The sequence below is a fragment of the Anopheles ziemanni genome, chromosome 2 (assembly GCF_943734765.1).
Source record: "Anopheles ziemanni chromosome 2, idAnoZiCoDA_A2_x.2, whole genome shotgun sequence".
NCBI lineage: Eukaryota > Metazoa > Arthropoda > Insecta > Diptera > Culicidae > Anopheles > Anopheles ziemanni.
Genome location: NC_080705.1, coordinates 76,355,263 through 76,365,626, shown reverse-complemented (window position 1 = coordinate 76,365,626; position 10,364 = coordinate 76,355,263).

The window sequence follows — 10,364 nt, the reverse complement described above, 5'->3', positions numbered from 1 at the left end:
ATCCGGTTGGCAGCCTGAGACGCCCCGAGACGCAGCCCATCAAAGCCGCGAGACAAGACAAATGAACGACAACGCGCGCGCCGGTGAACACGGAGACGCCCAAGTCCCACACCCCGAGGGCAGAAACATAAAAGATCGCGTTCGATCGTATGCGCCACGAGCTGAACGGCCCCTCACACGGCCCGGTTGAGGCTTTCGGAGCGAGCATTCGACATAAAGCATCGTTTCGAAATGGCTATGCGTGTTTCGCGAGTGCGTAAAGCTACGGTCGGCACGGAGAACGGCACGGAGGGAAGGGTGCCCGGGCCGCGGGACGCCTCGAGTTCAATGTCAATGGTAAAGTTCTCGGGCAAGGAAAAAGTCACCCTGCGGGCTCGCTCCGAACCGTTGCTTTGACTTGCCATTTTTCTTGTTACTGTATTTTTGCTACACTTGCAAAACCTGCAAGAAACCGGCGAACACCAACAAGCCGCGATCATTGATCCGTCGGTAAAAGTCGTGCCGGGTCGCGGGTCAACAATCGGCGAAGAGCTCGTAAATCCCTTTTCCCGCTCAAGTGGCGCGTCTCTGATTGATTCGCCAAGAGAGCGCACTTCAATTAAAAGGCCGACGCTAACGGTGCACTAAAGATGCACTGGGATGCCTTTGCTGTGTGCACCCTCGATCGGGTTGCAATTGCATCGGTTTGCCGGGAATGGGGTGGAACACTTCCCGTGCCTTCGATCGGGTCGAAGCGCTGATTTATAGCGATAGAATCATACCAACATCGTCGATACTCTGTTCCAAACCGCAACCAAGCTTTCGAGTGCGCAATGGTAGGAAAATTATGAGCTCAGTTCTTCCGGGGCAAGAGCACTATTTCACGGTACTGTTATCTTTTCTCTTGTCAAGACAAACTCCATTTTATGGACTGTGTCAGTTCGGTTCCATTTGCTCTATTTTATGTGTACCACTTCTATTTGGTATCAAATATGTTCATCCCAGTAGGCATTTCCCATGCGAAAGGTTTCCGTTACATCTGGATCTGTTTTCGTTCGGTTTACATTTTAGCTTCCATTGGAAGTCTCTTGTCGTAGCAACGCTATTGAAATTTGCGTAGGGAGCTTAGCAGGCCATGTTCTGTTTGTTTCTGCATTGACAGCATCGAATAATTCAATGTACAATCAACTGTGCTAAGGATTGGTAGGTACAACACACTTTTCTACCATTTCAAATGCTCATGCTGCCTCATTCCCAACCGTTTTCCCCTCTGCAGCAACCTCCTGAACACCAGGCGTGCCGGATGATCTTGAACTTTGTGCACAAGCGCCCTCACGAAGCATTCTGCCCGTGGAAGGAATAATCCCACTGCAAGGTAAGTACCGTCCGCTCCCGAAGCAGACGACAAGCTCGGAGCGCGTGATCGGGCGCCAAAAATGGAATCCCCGTGGTTGTTGGCTGCCGTAGAACAGCTGCAGTGCATGGGTCGATCCAGATACAGGTTTTGTCGTGGGCACATTCTGCAACAGCATGGCGAACGTTCGGTTCCACGCAGCCAGCGGAAACGGTGTAGATCCAATTCGGATGATTGATACATCGGCCGGGCGAGGGTGTTCGAAAGGTGGGGGTGGGTGACAATTCGGTACACCCTTGCCACCCTTAAGTAGCAAAATCCAAAACATCTTGTTTACCGAGCCTGTGTTGGAGCGGCCCACGTCAACCAGCGAACCGAGTTCTTTACTCGGCATGAGCGACGTTTCTGTCACAAAACACTTACCCCGAAAAAGTTGGTTCCGATCGTCGGCCCCAAAAACGTGGGGTGCGTCGGGAGATAGTGCGCTGGCCTCGACCCGGCCAGCAAAAACTGCGCCACTATCCCGCGATATTCGAACGACGATTGTAAGTGAGATTATTCTCCAAGCTGGATGTTCATTGACCCGGATCTGCAAAGGTGCCGAGCGTGATCTGGGGCCAAACCGATTCTAGACACGGGTTTCGGACGATAATTTACCGCCCCGCTGATCTGTTTTAATGGCGCGCCGGTTGAGATTCGTTTCGATTCGTTCGGTTTCGTTCGCGCACGAAGGGATTTATCATCCACGTGAAAAACGGACTCTTGCAAACCTGCTCCGGACAAATGTCACTGCAGTGTATTTTTGGCCTCCCCTCCTGGATCATTAAGCATAATGCCATTCCCAGTGCCTTTATCTCACGCAGTAAAGCTGCGTGACATTTCGATCTTTTCTTTTGCTACGCAGCATTGGTTTTACGGGTGAGAAATGAATAGAATCCATTTTCAAATTTCTAGCGTTTTTGTGAGGTTATTTTACCCGCAAACAAATCGTCCGATTGGTTTGACTCATTTGAATCCTTTTCTTCCCGCGGTTCGGTTTATCTACACGATGTTTACTGTCGTTGGAAGTTTGTTTCGTGTAACTAAATTCATTTTAACTTATCATGGACATTTCCGGTCAAATAAATCCCTAATTAAAGTGTTCCGTGTGTCTAGACAACAAACGAACTTTTATTTCGTTAGTTCTCGTGTTGATTTATATCTCATTTCGATTTTCTCAAACCTCAACACATCTGCTTAGTTGAAAAGGTTAAACTATTTCTGGATCGTGATGTCGTATTAAAAAGTAAAACAAGCCTAAAGAAAACTATAACTTTAGCTCGATACGCTTTGGTAGTAACCATTGTGCAATAAAGTTTATTGGAGGCCAACGATTTCTAAATAGGAAAAACTGGTTTATTCTACGACTTCTTACGATTACGGTTTCTGAAATCATTACAACCGCCTCCCCACACTTCCGTCCTATAAGGAACGCCTAATGGGGGAAGGTGAGTGGGCGCCGACTTCTTGGCTATTGTCTCCATTTAATGGATACGAATACACGCTCGGAATCGGTCAATCGAACGGGACTTAGCGTGAAGTTGTACACCATTCTGCACACTCCCGGGATCGATCGAACGAAATGCGTTCATTAGCATCCGGCCGAAGATCATTATTTTGCAATTGGTGCTTTGCAGCCGTTGGCGGTGGAAGCACCCGGTCAACTTCGGCCAGTTACACCTCGTGACTCATCGACAATAGAGTTTCTAGGAGCTCGTGGATCCCCCGTAGGGTTTTAGATTAAGATCTCCTCCAGTGCTTACCGCATAGGTCCGCATCCTTGACTTGCACGAGCCGATCGGTGATCGATAGTGGAGTCGGCTTCCCCGAAGGAACAATTTTCAATACCTCTGAGGTACTGTGGTTCGTTCTCGCCTCGTTCCATTTTTCTGCAGGCTGCCATTTGCTGTCGGTCGATTACGTAATACGTTCTAGTTTCCTCGGTTCTGGCTAGCAGCTGTTGATGCTGATTGTCTTTTACGTGGGAACAATTAAACGGTAATTGTGGTATTTGTTTGTACAAAGTCTGTAAGTGTTTCAAGTCTCCACTCGACCCGGATCCGAATGAATGATATTTTGAGTTAAATATCATTATTGAACAAATTTTAGTACTAACTTATACAGAGGATGCTAAAATTAATATTTATTACAAATCTTTATTTTTAAAATCTTAGTTTTATAACTTTAATAATGAATACTTATTCCTTCCAGCTTCTTTCCCCTTAAGCATTGATCCTTTCTCCAACATTGCTTTCTTAGTAGACAGAACGTTTAAATAAGAACCGATCCGTGGGAGAGATCGCTTGTAGCCAGCAAAGATTGTTTGATTGAAATTTTTATTAACATATCAATTCTCCTACTCATGCCATTCCACTAGACACCATGGGTTCAGTGGGAAAAAGAACGCCCCTTCATCGAGACAGTTCTGTCAAGGGAGTTTTCTCAACCAGCATGCCGGTCAATAGCTCCGGGGAACGGACAACTCATGCTGCCAGATGTGGACGGGATTGCGCGTTGGGCGCGTTTGTCGATTGATTTTCATGGTTCGATAATACCGATTTTTACGACCTGCTTAAATTATGAGAAACTGATAATTTCCAGTCCCAAATTGCCGCGAAGGCGACGGTGCAAAAGCTGGCCACCCGGCGAAACGAGCCGTAGCCAGCTGTTGGTTTTCTTTTTTCGCGCGCGTCGTTTTTCGCGAGCTTGGAACGGGGAAGTATGTCCGTCGGCCGTTGAAGGCAATCGCTTTCGTAATACGCTCCGCAAAAGACCTTGTCGAGGTCGGGCACGGGTACAACGTTGGCCGGCACGGTTGTCCGGGTTTTCCCAGCTCAACCCCACGATCGGCTCGCCAGTGGAAACGGTTAGGTTCTGGTTAAATTGCTTTCTGGCCAGCGAGTGCCAACGGTCAGTGAACGGATCGTATTTGATCGCATTATTTGAGTCGTTGGAAATCCCGAATCGAAAAGGGCATGGCATGAGTTGTCGTGCTACTTTGATGTTTGATTAACGGCACGCTTTCGTAGTGGAAAAACAAACCCAATAGTGTACGTTCTAATTTTCATGGGTTGGTTCCAATTTCACAAAAGGGGCGTAATAGTTATTTGTGTATACATATGTTCAAAACTACAAATAGAAATAGAATAATTGTTTTATTGTTTTGCGTAAACTTCAGTTAAATTTTTCTGTTTCTACTTCAAAATATATATTAAGCTTAGTGCTCCTATAGTGGTGCTAGTACCAACAGTGGATGTAGTGGAATAAAATTCTAGCTCTACGACGAAATAAATACAATGGAGATATTTGTTCTTCTATGAAATGTTCTTTGATCTTCTGTGATGTGTTTAAACGATAAACCTTCTCATTCCGTAATAAATTAGGGCTCCAAAATTAATATTTTCCAAACAGGTTGTACTAATATGCTTGATTTCTTTAGAATTCATCAGGTATGCCATGATTTCCTTCAGGGCTAAAAATCACTGAAAAATGAATTGGTTTATGAGATTTCTATGAGGCCAATGCATTGGTCTATGACCAAGACAATGCATTGGCTTATGAGTATTTGGCCATTCTGTTTTAAATATGCTTCAAAAATAAGTCACAGTCAAAATATATTCAGTCATTTCCAAGTACTACCACCACTATAGGAACACGATATCACCATTATAGGAGCAACCAAATCGGAAGAAATATACGCTTTTTTCGTGTATAATAGATGTTTTCCAGAAGAAAAGTCGTGTTTCGATCATAATTAATTCAAATATGAAAAATATTCTGTTCTTAACACTTATAACTTACCGCATATTGTTAGTTACATTACTAATTGCACAACTATTGGTACCGTTACCCTAGTAGCTTGATAAAAAGAAAAAGTATTTATATTTTCTCGTATGCTTAAAAAAATTATGTATTACCGAAGGACTTTGCAATCGACCAGCAATGAAAGAACTTTTAATAGAACGGTGAAATACAAAATCTTAACGTTTGAAACAGTTAGACAACCTGCTGTGGATAGCTTTCATCGATCTGCCACATGCAGCCACATGAAACGGTATACGACTACGAGCAAAATCCTTTCCACTGATGACAAATGATCTGAGCAGCATTAGATCAGCCCAGTAACGATTTTCTGCCCTGGCAGAACTGTTCTGAACAGTAATAGCTTCGAATGCCGCGAGACGTAAACTCCAACTTCAAAGGCCAGGAGCAAAGATATGGAGACACACCGATGGGAAGCGGTCATCGGAAGCGGGGTATAATGAGTTGAATGTTTCAATTACTCAGCCGGTTCGCTCACACACCGCCCGGGAATCCGTCCCGACTCGGGACAGAATGCTCCGAAGATCATTTACTTATGGATGTCTGCCAATCTGCACTTTGATCTTGAGCATTATCTAGCATACGCCCTGGTCAGCTCTAGGTCCAGCCCGTTCTTGTCGTTCTATCTTCAGCGAAGCAACGAGTGTACACTTGCCATATAACAGCATCGTCGATCGTTGAGAGCGACGTAAATTAAATGCACCCCATGCACTGTGGAACACTGATTGGCGACGGAGGGCTCCTGAGAATACCGCGTTCCATTCAGACAGCTTTATTAGCAGTCATTAGGGAAATGGGCTTATGACAACTTAGCCGATGCACGCGGGCTTTTCGTACGATCACACGGTCCGTTCCATAGGGCTTCGAGGTCGTTCGGAGCGAGAAATCGTTACAAATGGATCAATTTTTGTACGCTACATCAGCTGAGTAAACGATTGATCGATCCCGTTTCTACCGTCACGGTCTTAGGGCAAACGACGTGTTAGACAAATTGGGACAATTATCGCAGCAGTGAATTCAATTCCTGATCCACCGTTCCCTTTGCCGACCGATTGACACAATCTCGGCCGTTTGGAATCGAAAAAAAACCACCCAAAGTAGACGCCTTGCCGCTTTTATTGCACAATTTTCTCACCTCTCCCCTCCACGTCCCTCGATCGGCTCGACCACCTGCTGGCCACCGCCCGCGCTGCCCGCCCGCGAAGTAATGTCAAGGACTGCGCCGGTCAGCGTAGAATTTATTGATCGTTATAAAATAACTGCCTCCAAGTGATCCAATACAATTCCGCCCGATCGCTCGAAAGCTGCTAATGATTGTGAACCCCGATGAAGCCGACGCACCGCACCGCTGGTGCAATATCTGTCCGGCGAAATCGGTCGTTTTTCCGCCGACACCCGCTGGAAATCGATCGTCGATGGACAATGTTTAATTTAAGCGTTCCGTACCATTCGTGGCTCCGTTCGGGTGTGCTATCATCATTAAGCTTTAATTATCGCTGAAATGTGACCCATTGTCGTATTTCTCCCGATTTTATGTCCCGAAAAACAGCTTTTCTAGCTCACGTTTAGACTGATTTGATGGTATATTATATGGAAATGTTATTGTATTGACAGCTTTGGTTATTACCATATTTTTAATTGTTCATAAAGTCATGAGAACTCGTTCAACATTATTGCGGATGTTAATTTATCATGCGTGGACGAGGTTGTACTATTTAAATAAACCCGAATGGAATCACTGCTTCGCGTGACCTAGGGCCCATAATCCCTCGTCCGGAAGCGGTTCGCTTTCGATCGGTTCAACGAATTCCCTCGAGGATAAACGCTTGGAACCGAACCGATCCGCCTCCAAAATTCCAACAATTCGTCAACGGTTGACGATCATGTTCTAAGCTTTCATTCGTTGGCGCCTTAAGCTGGCGTTGTTCGCTCCTTAATCTGGGCCACCAGGTGTTGTGCATGTGAAGTTCCTGTTGCAACCGTTTTGATTGATCTATTTCTGCTACCAGCTGGACATGTGTTTTCGTCGACCTCTTTCGAACCGGCCCGGAGGATTGATGGAGATGGCCTTGTAAGGCCGTGTAGAGAAGAAGGTGGATGGATGATGGATAATGTGGGATGGGATCGACAAGGAGTTACATCAACTTTATTGTTGCAATTGCAAATGGAACTAGTGGATTTATTTTCTGTCTCTTTTTGGACTGTTTTTAAAATATTAATCTTTAATGTGCTGCTTTTCCTTAATTTTGAAAGTCTTCTGTTTAACGTAGAAGAATAAATAAAAACTGAATATTTTATCCATCTAATTGTTTTCCATTCTAAAATCGTTCTCGTTAAACTAATTTATTAGGTATGTTAAAACAACAATTCGCAGATCGAACCGTTTACGGACGTGTCCGAGGTGGAATACGAAAAAGTACGATTTCGAGGGGTTCGTGCCGCACGCTGGCGTTGATGTCTTTCAACCCCGAGACCTTGGATGGCCTTGACGGTCAATTGCTCCTTGCCGCTCCTCCGTCGGCCGTTAGCAACGGTTGACCGCGTAAAGCCGTCTGACCGTTTGGGCCAAGCTCGAGATTTCGAGTTTTTTCTCCCCTTCCACTCCTCCACCTCGTGCCAGCCAGATGGCTTTCCGTTCGATGTTGATACGGTTCATGTAAAACCAAATGGTTTCCCGAACCCGTGGTCAACATTCATTACGCTTGTTTGAAACTCGTTTCAGCGAGACTATTTTCGAACCAAGAAGTGCCGGCTCCCGTTCCCTTCCTCTCCCTTCCCCCTCCCCCTTGCAGTCCTCCTTTTTTGGGGGAGACTCTGGTGAAGTGGAACTGTTTTTGTGTGTCACCGATAGTTTTTCCCGTCATGATAGTATGGGCAAGATATGATCGTGATCACCGGTAGATGCTGGTTGTGTTACTTTTTCTGTGTTTTTTTTTGTCCTCTAGCTCTTTCTATTTTTTCGTATAATTAATCTCATAGAATTTGTTGGCAGGTCGCAACCGAAACTAAACGTATGATATAAAAAAGAAGAAAAAAATCCTACAGAACTACAAACCGGCAGCAATCAAAAACGACAATCGAAAAAGGGCTCACCGAACCGCTGGGCCCCATTTCGGTTACGTTGCATAAGATCATAAGGTGACCCCAGCCGCACTAAAAAAAAAGTGTAGGGCCCCCGTTTGCCGTCCGAGGTCCTGTCTTTCTTTATTTTATTTCACCACCGAGATTGTCAAATTGAAGGCACGAGAGTGGAATGGAGTTGTTTTTATTTTATTTTTAGCTTTCCTGCTATCCTCCACCGAGTGTGTGTGTTATTGTGCGGCCAGCAATGGTACACCGGTGGCACGTTCGACAGGTCTGCAACCTAATCGGTGTGGCGGTATCAAATAAACGGAACGGTAACCGAATCGCAACGCATCCAACCACCGCGTCGAATGCAATTATGAAGGGCCGAGCGGAGGCCGCCTCAACAATCGCTTGGCGTGTTGGGTGATTTTTATGCTCGTTTCATCACCACACCTTCGCACCGGAGGCTACCGAAGGGTCCTTGTCGGGGCGGTAAGTGTCAAACCGGCGCCCGGCGCAATGTAATGCACAAACACAGGCACGCACACGACACGCAACTTCGGGCCGACAAAATATTGGGCAATTCGATTTGAGGATGCATTGAATTCGTATCGATTCGATTCCGAAGGGTCTAGGAGCTTTGTTTTCGACAAGGTCGCTCTGAAGGAAATCAATTCTTATTACATTGAAGTACAACTGGGAGTGTTATTAAGATCAAATGTAAGGGATAAGAAAGACAATGGTAGAAAATGATACACTTAATAGGAGTTATATGCTTTTGAATCTTGAGCCCTTCAAAGTATGAAGTTTTTGATAAGAAAACAGGGTTAAAATATTTCCTTCAAAAGCAATACACAGGAACAATTGAACACGTGTTTGGATGAAGGTTTCCACTATGAGGAATAAGAATCGTAAATTAATTGCTACCGATTGCCTTTGCTAAATCAATGTCAAACAAGTTGTTAGTTAAAATATAGACAAATCGACTCTTTTCTTTAACTACCACACACACTGACGGGCCGGGGTCACAATTGACTACAATTTCTGAGTACTCTCCCCGCCATTTACCCCACGTCTGGCGCGAAGGACGTTACCTCGAATTTTTAACCCTTCCCGTACCTACCGGCATCAAGCATCTCGTCCAATCGTGATCTAATCACTGTACGTATGGTATCAATTTGCATACCTCGTGGTTTGATTCAGCTATGATTGTGACTCGTTTATAATAAAAAAAATACAGTCAAACGTGTTACAGAATTAGAAGCAGACATTTTCTCATGGTCCTCAACGCTGCAGAGTTGGGCACGAGAAACGGTATAATTACATTAACCACACCATCGGCACCGCAAGCCGTTGACGACGTTGGTTTCTGGCCTGGGACACGTCACCGAAGTTGCAGCAGGCTAAAGTGAAGCCTCGGACCAGAAGCGGAAAAAGGAACACGGGGGTCGAACCGGCACCCAGAACTAGTGTCTTAAGTCACACCAGGTAGTGATACAGTTCACTGCCGGACCGGCGGAGACTGCAATTATCCGACTGCGGGACGGCACACACATTTGTTGCTTGCATCGATCGCCAACCGGTTGTGGCGTCAAGTTCTAGGTGAATCACGCAGCGAATCACCAGCTTTGTCCCAGGAAAGGAAATCGTGATTTGGAGTACGTTTGCACGAAACTCCCACCGTCGTTGGAGGTGTGTGCTCATTGTGACCTTCTCCCACCGCGCACTCGGTATCGAATAGACGTGCCGCTTTAATTTTCTACCAGCGAACTAGGTTACAACTGATCGAAGTCAGCTGGATCCGGTTTCCCTTTCATTGAATGAAATCCCCGGCGAGGGACTATCGAACGCTGGTCAGCACGTTCCCACTTGGGGTTCGTGGGTGGCATGAGAACCTGCCTGCTCGCTTGATATATGATTGACTTCCCTTGGTGACAACCGACTATGTAAGCGCACTCTTATGTCATAAGCTAACTGGCCTTAGCGGAGCGTTCTTGCAGATCATCAACAAATCATCAAAACCTTAACTTTTGCCGATAAAGAGGCTCGTTTGGAACGCATATAAATTACCTTTAATTAATTTGTCTTCAAATGTTGTACCTCA